Source organism: Triticum urartu, chromosome 5A (genome assembly GCF_056163025.1).
Source record: "Triticum urartu cultivar PI428250 chromosome 5A, HENAU_Tu73, whole genome shotgun sequence".
Classification (NCBI taxonomy): Eukaryota; Viridiplantae; Streptophyta; class Magnoliopsida; order Poales; family Poaceae; genus Triticum; species Triticum urartu.
The window spans coordinates 644,469,117-644,480,523 of NC_141877.1; the positions used below are offsets into that span (position 1 = coordinate 644,469,117).

General features: G+C 41.9%; 1 long non-coding RNA gene across 1 annotated transcript; it reads right to left on the reverse strand.

Moving 5' to 3' along the window:
- Positions 1 to 3,125: 3,125 nt before the first annotated feature.
- Positions 3,126 to 3,453, reverse strand: LOC125506342 (uncharacterized). The gene is made up of 2 exons (XR_007282634.2): positions 3,343 to 3,453; positions 3,126 to 3,285 (listed from the first exon to the last, which is right to left on the reverse strand). It is a non-coding gene; the product is annotated as an uncharacterized LOC125506342 (long non-coding RNA).
- Between the last annotated feature and the right edge of the window lie 7,954 nt (positions 3,454 to 11,407).

An 11,407-nucleotide genomic window follows, 5' to 3' on the forward strand; every position in this document is an offset into this window, starting at 1 on the left:
TAGTAAATATGACGGATACGAGCTTAGGCCACACCTACAGGGAATACGTCAATACCAAACGCCCTCTCTCTTTGCTTGATATCGTCATAGCATTGCCACCTCATAGTACGTCATGCAGAACCTGTGAAAATACGCCTGCTACTCTCCTTCCAAATATTCCACAAAGCGTAGATAAGCCTCCCACTATTAGCCATTATTTAATACATTGTGAATACTTTTCTAAGTAGACAACGGCTATTTTTAGAGATAGATAAGGTACATTTTTAATATACAACGAGCACTATTTAATGCACAATGAATATTTTCTAAATACATGATGAACATTTTAAAATACGATCAATATATTTTAATTTATGCTGAATATTTTCAAACACCATAAAATATTAATACACTATGAATACTTCTAAAAGTACATGATGAATACTTTTTAATACACAAATAAAAAACAGAAAATAAAATAAAACAAAAATGAAATAGGAAAAATACAAAAGTAATAGAAAATAAAAGATAATTAAAAAAAGATGAAAATGATAAGAACAAACAGGTTTGCAAGTAAAACCACACGAAAAATCGGTGTGCAAAAAAGAAGACAGGAGGAAAATGTGCATGCGGTCTACTACTTGGCTGTCCTAGATTGGGACGATATATAGGCGACCGAGCCATACATCTCACAATAGGCGAAATATAGTCAACTCGTCCGAGTATATGCGATTAAGAATTCCCCATATTCGTCCCATCAGTAGGCATTGGCTCAGGGCATTTAGTGCAGTTTTCGGTTGGCTGCGCCACCATGTGAGTTTTTGGTTGGCTGGGCCACCAGACATGGACTAAATTACAATTTTTTTGTAGGGAACATATTGAATTTGTTCCACCTACTAAAAAACAGATAGTGGCTGGAGAAGGAAGACAATAGCACAACCAGGTTAAAATGGTACACTAATTCCCCATGTTCAGGATGCACACACAGCGAATGTCTAGCAATGAAATATGGCCTCATGCTAGCAAACGAACTAGGATTCCACTCTATTCAGATTGAATCGGACTCAATTGAAGTGATTGATGCTTGTTCAGGGCAAGAATGAATATGGAATGGAGCCTCAACGATTTATGCAGAATGTTTTATCTTAGCAGGCATGATTGGTTCAGTGCACTTCTTACACTGTAATCGCGAAGCAAATATGGTGGCACACAGCCTAGCTAAGTATGCTTATAATAGTAATAGCTCCTGTAAGTGGGTCGATGAACCCCCAAATTTTCTAATTCTTGATCTTACAAACGATGTAACCTTATTACAAGTTCAATAAAGCAGTCATGATGGCATTTCCTCAAAAAAAAAAGGTTAAAATGGTACGTCTAGTTGCACCACATAGGAATACATGATTCATTTTAGGCATTATGTGTTTGCCATATATAGTTTAATAAAAAAAATTAAATTAGGAGGTATGGGTTCGGTATTAAAAAAACGTTGCTTGCTTAGTTTTTTTTCAGGATAACTTCCAATCTATTCATCAACTGTCAAGATAGTACAAAGGACACCAGAAGTAAAAAATACATCTAGGTTCGTAGACCACCAAGCGACGACTATCAACACTAGAGCGAATCGAAGGCATGTCGCTGTCTCTGCCCCTCCCTCATCGGATCCACGCAAATTTGTAGTAGTAGACAGTTGGAAAGTCATCGTGCTAATGCCCCATAGGACTGACGCACCAGAACAGAAACCGCTGCCGATGAAGAGAAGCATCTCCAATGCCGACCCTCAAACTCCCCCGCATTCGTCCGGATAGCGGAAGCCATCCAACGCGGTCCTGTATCGGTCCGCAGCGTGATAACACACAAGTATAGGGGATCACAACAGTTTTCGAGGATAGAGTATTCAACCCAAATTTATTGATTCGACACAAGGGGAGCCAAAGAATATTCGTGAGTATTAGCAGTTGAGTTTTCAATTCAACCACAACTGAAAAATTTAATATTTGCAACAAATTATTTAGTAGCAAAGTAGTATGATAATAACGGTAACCGTGGAAATAGAAATAGTAACAGTTTTGTAGTGATTGTAACAGTAGCAACGGCGAAAGTAACTTAGCAAAAATCAATATGTGAAAAGCTCGTAGGCATTGGATCATCGACGGATAATTGTGTTGGATAATATTCATCATGTAGCAGTTATAACCTAGGGCGACACAGAACTAGCTTCAATTCATCAATGTAATGTAGGCATGTATTTCGTATATAGTCATACGTGCTTATGGAAAATAACTTGCATGACATATTTTGTCCTACCCTCCCATGGCAGCGGGGTTCATAAGGAAATCAAGGGATATTAAGGCCTCCTTTTAATAGAGAACCGGAACAAAACATTAGCAGTTAGTGAATACATGAACTCCTCAAACTATAGTAATCACCAGAAATAATCCCAATTATTGTCACCTTGGGGTATGCGGATCTTAACTCATAATAGGTGCATATAACTTTGCAAGATAGGATCAAGAACACAAATATATTCATGAAAACATAATAGGTTTATATTTGAAATCATGGTAGTCGGGCCCTAGTGACAAGCATTAAGCATAGCAAAGTCATAGCAACATCAATCTCAGAACATAGTGGATACTAGGGATCAAGCCCTAACAAAACTAACTCGATTATATGATAAATCTCATCCAACACATCACCGTCCAGCAAGCCTACAAAGGAATTACTCACTCCTGGTGGTGAGCATCTTGAAATTGGTGACAGAGAAAGGTTGATGATGACGACGGCGTCGGATTCCACCCTCCGGAGCCCCGAGCGAACTCTAGATCAACCCTAACGATGAAGAACAGGAGGTGGCGGCGAATCTGTATCGTAAAACGCAATGAATCCTTCTCTCTAATTTTTTCTCCGCGAATAGGTATATATGGAGTTGGAGTTAGGATTGCGGAGGTCTAGAGGGCCCACTAGCCTGGGAGGCACGCCCCAGAGTTTGTGGCTCCTGGGTGGCCCCCTCTGGTATCTATTTTCGCCAATATTTTTTATATATTCCATAAAAATTCTCTGTAAATTTTCAGATCAATCCGAGAACTTTGATTTCTGCACAAAAACAACAAAGAAGCCCTCATACCCACTCCTCTTTCCCCACCAAACCAACAAGTAGTAGGTTGGTGGGCCTCGGTATCTCTATTTGCTAAGATGGATACCTACACCACTCAATAGTTCCAATTCATTGTTTTTTATCCCATAGGAAAGAAAATGCTTCAAGCAATTTTGTCCTTTCCTCCTCCGTCATACGACGGTCTTCACAACCTTCCACCGGAGGCTTTTCTCTGTTTTCCTCCTCCGTCATACGACGGTCTTCACAACCTTCCACCGGAGGCTTTTCTCTGTTTTCCTCCTCTTTAGCCATTGCTTCTTGAATCATATCTTTGATCTTCTTTAGGGGCAATTTAAACATGTTCGCATCCCGCGGGAAAAGAAAAGCCAGAAATAGAATTTCCTCAGGTTTAAGAACCGAAAGGAGTTTATCCAGATTTGGTACCAAACCCGAGAAAAACCCTAAACGAGCTCTTAAAAAAATCTATATAAGCAGGGTTATAGGAATCCTGAGATTCCCCTCCCTCCGCTTTGGGTGGCTTCCACTGCTTGTGCGAGTGAGAAATGATATTTCGGATATCCTTGGGCTCCAAGATCTCGAGCAGAGAAAAGTCCCGGGGGAACGTGCGTACCATGAATAGGATCTCCCCAGGTTCCGGGAATGAAAGAAGTGAGTATATCTTGCACTCTAAACCAGGGAAATCTTTATATTCCGAGCACAAAAGCCACCCCTTAAAGGTTTCTTTGTAATTGTCAGGTGGCCCCCCCGCTCCGAAGGAGAAGCTTCTTCTATGGCTATGGCCAAAAGGAGAAATAGTCCTGTTCATTATATGGCTATGGCCAAAAGGAGAAAAGGATCCGGTGCGATGAGTCTCATCCGTGTAATATTTTGGAATTCCTCTTCCAACTCGTTCCGGAATGGGCGTTATGGCAAAGAACAAGAAGAAAAAGACAGAAGGAATTTGTCCAATAGTAACAAATGGTGCCTCCACAGGTTGACATCCGATCCAACCTAGTAGTAAGCAATCCGCCAAAAGCAACCAAAATATTCCTTGGTGAATCGGTCGAAAACTTGAACTACGCACATACATTTCTTTAAAAAAGGTAAAGCCAAGAGAGATATAAAAACTGGTGCTATTGCGGCTACACCTCCTGCTTTGTCAGGTATACTGCGAAGAATGGCATGGATCGGTAGGAAATACCATTCCGGCACAATATGAGGCGGGGTGGGCATCGGATTAGCAGGTATATAATTGTCGGGATGCCCCAAAACATTAGGAGCAAAAAAAATCCAAATGGAAAAAAAGATAGCAGAAGCTACCCGACCTACAAGATCCTTTACATAAAAATAAGGGTAAGAAGCAATTTTATCCATCTCAGAATGTACACCCAATGGATTATTTGATCCATATTGATGCAATGCGGCTAGATGAAGAAGACTGGCTCCTACTAAAATAAGGGGGAGTAAATGATGGAGACTAAAAAAACGATTTAAGGTGGCATTGTCCACGGAGAAACCACCCCAAAGCCAAGTCACTATGGTATCTCCTACTACTGGTATGGCGCTAGCTAAGCTTGTAATTACTGTTGCTCCCCAAAAGCTCATCTGACCCCAAGGTGGTACGTATCCTATAAAAGCTGCCACAATCATTAATAGGAATATGACAACTCCGAGACACCGAACAAATTCCCTAGGACTGCTATAACTCGCATGATATAGACCACGAAAAATATGAAGGTGAACCACAATGAGAAACATACTTGCCCCATTAGCATGCATATAACGGAGCAACCAGCCCCCTTCAACATCTCTCATAATGTGTTCTACGCTGTTGAAAGCTAGATCCACATGAGGTGTGTGATGCATAGCTAAAAAAACGCCAGTCACTATCTGAATGACTAAACAAATACCTGCTAACGAACCGAACCCCCACCAATAACTAAGATTGCTCGGGGTTGGATAATCTATCAAATGCTGGTTAAGTGTGGAGTATATAGGTTGTTTAAGAAGAGAGAATCGTTGGTTCCTTATAGTCATTTCTCTTTTCTATCGTTACAACTCCTCTTCCCCCTTATTTACCCCCTTGCCTTGATGGAAATTGGCTTCGCTGCGCCCTGAATAATCAAAAAGCTGCATGAGAAGATTCATCCCATTTTGGCAAGAGGGAGGCAACGAATCACCTGGGCTACGGATTTGTCGGTTAGTTGATTCTCGAAATAAGGTCATTCGGAAAAAAAACTGCCGCTTTCTCTGCCGGTTTCTTAAGGCTTCAAACGAACGACTAGTCATTAAGAAACCCATGAAATCCAAGTCTATTTTTGACCTTTCATGAAGAAGTTTTGCCTGCGCGCAAACTACCTAGCCCTTTTCAAAAGAACGTCGATTTCTCAACAAAGAAAGAACTCAAAATAAATGAAAGCAATATTGTTGTCCTATTACTCTTTTTTCCTTGTGGAGCTTTGGAAAGGAGAGAATTTGAATAAAGTAACTCTCGGAAACTCTTATTGGACGAGAGAGAGTCAATATGATATTGGCTTGGGTTCTACCAACTAAACGAATCAGTTTTGGATTGGATAAACAGCGTATAATGATAGACGCTTCTTCAGCACACATGGAGACATACCTCCCGTAGCTGACCCCTGAATTCAAGGATACTGTCGGCTTTGTTACTAACTGATAGAAACCCCTTAATACAACGTTCGTTTTTCATAAATATCATAAGGTAGGTAGACCCGGTCTTGCGCTCGTCCGGTTAAGTGGCACATTGTGCTAAGTGCTCGAACCGTTGGCTGATCTTAGCTGTATCGCCTCATACAAATTAGTTAAGCGAGAAAACAAACGGCTACATAGGAGCTCTATGGTGGACCACCAGCAGGAAGATTGAATGGCTTAGCGCATCCTGCGCCTACTGGACCTGACTTCGTAGGATACTCTGATAGACTAGTCGAATGGCAATGGCCTAGTGGTTGTATCTGCTTGCCGATTCCTATTAAGAATACGAGAGTGACAAATGAGATGGAGATCTTGGCTATCATCAAACCATCCTCCCTCCGCTTATCTCTTTCCTTTCTATATGATAAGTCTACTCGTGCCTCAAGGGCCAATCATTTACGCTCTCCACTGCATGAACATCATTCCCAACTAGATCTGTACGGCTTCCGTTGTCTCCTTTTCGATTCCCGACTCTAGCTCACAGGTATCCATAAGAGCGACCATCCCTGAATGCTTAAACCTATCAATCCTCTCCTAAATTTCTTTCTTTTTATCGTTGGGCAAGGAGCAATCCATTCAGCACTTTCCGATGGGGACCAAAAGCCACCGGGCTACCAAGAAGTTGGATTCAGTTCAGTCCCGTTTTCAAGATCCGGTTCAGTGTTTGGGGATGGCTTGGTCCAAGCCCACATCCATAGTAGATGGACTTGAGCAGGCAAGTATGCCACCTACTGATATGATTGATTATGAAAATTATGATATGAACTGGACGGTTGTGCAACCGATTGTACTGACTCGCTTACCCCCGAGAACACCTAAGACATGGGGGTTATTTATGCGAGTAAGCCTAGCAAGGACCAAGATCTCGATCTAGCCTAGTTGTGGCTTTAGAGTCACATGACACAGTACCAAGAACGGGAGAACCAGTAACAATTGATACGGATTTCCAACCAACGGATCTTCTTACCTTTGGACCGGAACCATTAGCTGTTTCCTACTCGGTCTACAGCTTGGTTTGAAATGAGGGAGCCATACCGTGTGGTTGAAGCAGAGTACCGTTTTGCAGTGGATAGGGCACTATCTCTATTCGTAGCAGCATTGCGTATTGCTCTCACTAGGAAAGGGGGACATAACCCCTACTATAGAGCAGGAATGGAAGGGAATGAGCTCGGCTGCTTCTCCCCCACACTTCTTTATTTCTCCATGCCCCTATTTAGTTAGTACTTTCGAGTTAAGAGCGAGAAAACGAACTATTTCATTTAATAAAAAAAGTGCAACGGCTGTAGAGTGAAAAGGCCATGAGGATGGCTACGGCTTTGAAGCTCCTTTATCTACCATAGATAGAATGGAAGAGTTTTTTCTCACTACACTGATCCACCAAGGCTAGGGATATCCAATGGGATGGAGCTATTTCCCTTGGCACCTTAGAGTCCTCAGACGATGAACAGAGCACTAGATGCCCTAATCTACTCCTATGCTAAGTGTCTTTGTTTGGTTTGATTTCTTGTGAAAGCGGCTAGCCCCATCACTAAAGCATGCCTGTTCCATATGAAAGGTGATGTAGGTAGGGCTGGTAGGGGAAGTAAGAAATAGGTGAGACTCGTTAATGAAACTAGCCTTCAGCCTTAGATTTCTAAGTTCTGTTTCCACCATTACTAGTGTTTCCTTGCTTTTCATAATAGAAAAAGATCAACTAAACTAAACCAGAGATTGTCGTAGAGATTGGCAGGACTGGGTATTATTCTGGGCGATGAAATGGATGGAATTTCTTGAAACATAACTCACTTCACTTATAATCGAATTTGGAAAAGGGAGACTAGCTGCTGCAATAAATCAAGAAGAAAGCAGGCGCAAAAGAGAAGCTCAATGAGAGAGATTCTAGACCGGTCATGGTCGGGGCTGATCGATTGCTCCTTAAAAGGGAGTTAACTGCTTCGAACCATACATGAAACTTATCTCATAGAGTGAGCTAGCCCCAGATAGCGAAGGATAGCTATTGACTTATTGGGAAACCCACCTCCAATACATGCTTATCCCAGACCCCCTATTCCTTCATTTTAGGTTTTCATGGCCGATTCAATAACATAGTTCGCACATCTCTTTTCAATTCTCTAGAGATAGTTGTCATTTATCTCTTCTTCCGGGTCCCTCCTATTTGGTTGGAAGTTTCCTGCTCCAGTTGGGAAAGCAAGGGCCCTAGTTTCGTTATTGAGTCTCGTTATGGTCGAATATGAATGAATCTTGGAATGGAATAAAAACATGAGTAAAATGCATCATAGTCCCTCAATCGAACAGTCAACTGGTTCATATCTAACCTTATGTATTCTTTTCCCGCACCTTAGCTTCAAATAATTGAATGAATGAGTGCTATTTCAGAGTTCAAGTTTAGGTATTAGCTCGCTACAGTTTAGTCAGTAGTTCTGTCCCTTTGTTCGGTGAACTAGTTCTGGATATAAGCATTAGAATGAGAGTGGCTACGTATTCGGATTACTTGACTCGCTTTCCTGTTTCCGAATCCCTTCTTGCATACAATCCTAATTCACAATCCGATTCTTGCTCGATTCTATAATGAAAAACAGACCTTGTGCCATGGATTTGATGAAGCTTGAAAGGACTCCCCTTGTTCGAAGCCAAAGATAAGAAGCATACGGGTGACAACCCCAATCCTTATATATCAATCCAATTGCCGGAGGAACGAAGAACTAAGTTTGCCTGACGCCCGAAAACAACTTGTTTGTTTTGGTGGAAGAGGAAGAAATAGAGAAAGATCGCCGCTTTTCATACGCTAATTCGTGATTCAAAGTAGAGCGAGTGAGGGAGCTATACCCGGGACTCAATCAACATATGCCAAGTGTTCCGTAATCTATGGGCAGCACTCCGTAGGAATGTTATAGTCTAGGCATGTCGTAGTAGTCATTAGACAGAAAGAGGAGAAACTTAACATGTCTTATTCCGAATTCCTGCGGTTGTCATTATGTTCCAGCAAGGAAATAGTCATTCTTTCATTCCGAGCATTCGACTAACGGCACAGATTTCTAGTGCTATAACAGAAACTGCCCTTAACGCGCAAATGAAAGCCCTCACAACACTCTTTACCTACAACTGCTCCCGCTTATGGTAGTAGATAAACGGGTGGTGGACATGTATCTGCAGCCTCTGCTGCTGGTAGATTGACTGTTTTATATGGACTGAAAAAAACGGAGGGTAGTGCTTGAGAATGCTACTCTATTCCTGGAATTAGCCATCCCCTTCTTTGACTATTCGACCTGCTCCTCGAAGCAAGGAAGGGAATGAAGATGGCATTGAATGCCCTTTCCGCAAGAAGGATAGGAGTTGGCTTACCGCATCTACCTTCTCATCACGGGATAAGGGCTGGGGCATTAACTTAAGTACTAAAGCTGCTGGAGCGGCTGCCTTCGTTGATTCCCCACGAAGGGATCAGAATATCGCTACTTCCCCTTACTGCCCTAAGCGGGGGAGATGGATTAAAAACCTTGTGTGAAGGAAAGGCTGTCAAAGTCGTTGACCATTAATCCGGTTGAAGGACAAATGGACAGTGAATCAACGGAATCGAGTTGTTCTAAGGATTCGGATTCGGCAGTCGAGACATCTATATCTATGGAATTTCAAAAGAGAGAAAGGATCCGAATCTGACCCGAGGACGAGCTCAAACCTTAGGGTTTGAAAAGAAGAAGTAAAGCTCTCATTTACTTCAATCAAAAAAGGTAGGTCATAACACAGATTGAATTAGACCTTACTCAATCACTCATCGCTGGAAAAAGTAGAGCGATTTCCTCGCAAAAAAAGCACGAGCGAGATATTCTTCCTTAACAGGGATCTCAATTGCGGGAAGAAGTACAAAGGGCAAAGGCAGAAGTGGAAGGGTCAAACTCCTCTATTGGGGAAAGACAGGAAGGATCAAAGTGTAAAATCACTTGTTTGAAACATCTATAAAATAGAAATGGCTATTAGAAGTTGTATTTTCGGTGGTCAAAGGGAAGGAATCAGAAAAGAGGGAAGCGCTCTCAAGGTAGAATCAGTTCCAGGCAAGTATGTCCATTGAAAGGAAAGAGTCCCTAAACAGACAGGTTTTCAGCAAATAAGACGGGTCCTGGTCTTCGGCAACAAAAGAAGCCGAAGCGAGAGCTCGATCAAAGAACCTTTATAGATCCTCATCATCCTCAGGTTCTGGATACACAGCGAGAAGGGAATCTTCCTGTTCGAATGGAAGATTTTCGAAAGAGAGGGGAGAAATCAATCACATGCGTGAGCGGATCGAGCTATTATATAATAAGTAACGGCTGAAAAAGCTATTCTTGGTAGATCCACTTGTCAAGGTGCGGAAAGCCGTGTTCCTTCTCAGCTCACGCTTTCCTGATTGATTTGAAAGACCCTACACACCACCGTATCCTTGGCTTTCTTCCCACTTTCAAAGAACTTGCTATCATTCTTTCGATTCTATCTCCTCGCTTTAGGTCTTATGCTTCTTATTAAAGGGGTTATGCCACTCCGAGTCCATCAGTGTTGAAGGAATGGACAGAGACAGGCAAAGACAAAGTACTGATTTTACTATCGATAGAGAGCAGAGCTAGAGACAAGATGCCTAGGACTTGGAGGAGATCCATAAGAACCAAGTCGTGGAGAAGATAGCATCAAACTGGAGATAATAAACCTAACTCTCTGTGCTTTAATCGAGAATGGATACAGGGTCGTCGAGCGAAACCTTTATTAGGGGGTAGACCTACCTTGTTTTGTTGACTTATTGCTTTCCAGTAAAGCGTGCCGGCCCTATCTCTAAAGCACCAAACTTCCACATTTTAGGAGATGCCCTATCTTCCCTTAAAGAGCCAGCTTATTGAATAGAGCTGTCACTCCTTACCTTACCTAAGACCCCTTCGGGATATCTTTTGAAAACCTTTTCTCTGAAAAGAAAAGATGTTTGCGATCCCTTGCCTACTCGATTAAAGAAAGTGGGATCTGGCCTTGCACTTTTTAGATAGGGCTCCCTCATGGCATTCTTGCTCTTGCATTTGAAAGTCGAATCAGGATTCCATCTAGAGAAAGGTTCCGAATGGAACTAGTGAATGTGTATGCCGAACGTAGGCAGGTATACCTGACCTTTGATATTAAGCTATGATCTCTCTTCTCTCTCTTGAAGTTCCCACAAAGCGACTCTGAACCTAAGACCGGGTTGTGGGATGTCTTTTGATATTCTAAACTAAGAAAAACGCAATTGGATTTCTTTTTATATCCCTATGATAGGAAATTAAATAAAAGGTCGAGCTTAAGTCGATTCCATTGCGGAAAGAAAAGAGGCTCTCCCATTCCCACCTGATACGTCAAAAGCAATTGACTAATAAGGGGAACCAACCTGTCGAATTCGATTGATTATGTCACTCCACATTACTAGAAAAGGGCAGCAGCTTTCTACTAAAATGGGCTTTGGCACTCCTTCCGCTATTACTCGAAATAATAATAATAGTGAAAGGGCAGTCGAATTTGTGACTACGTCAAAGGCTCGTTTCACTCGAATTTAAAGGCTGTAACTCCTACTTATTTCTATTAATTAAAGCTTGCCCATGGTTGCTTTCTTCCCATTCTTTCTTCTTTCTCCGTCACTAG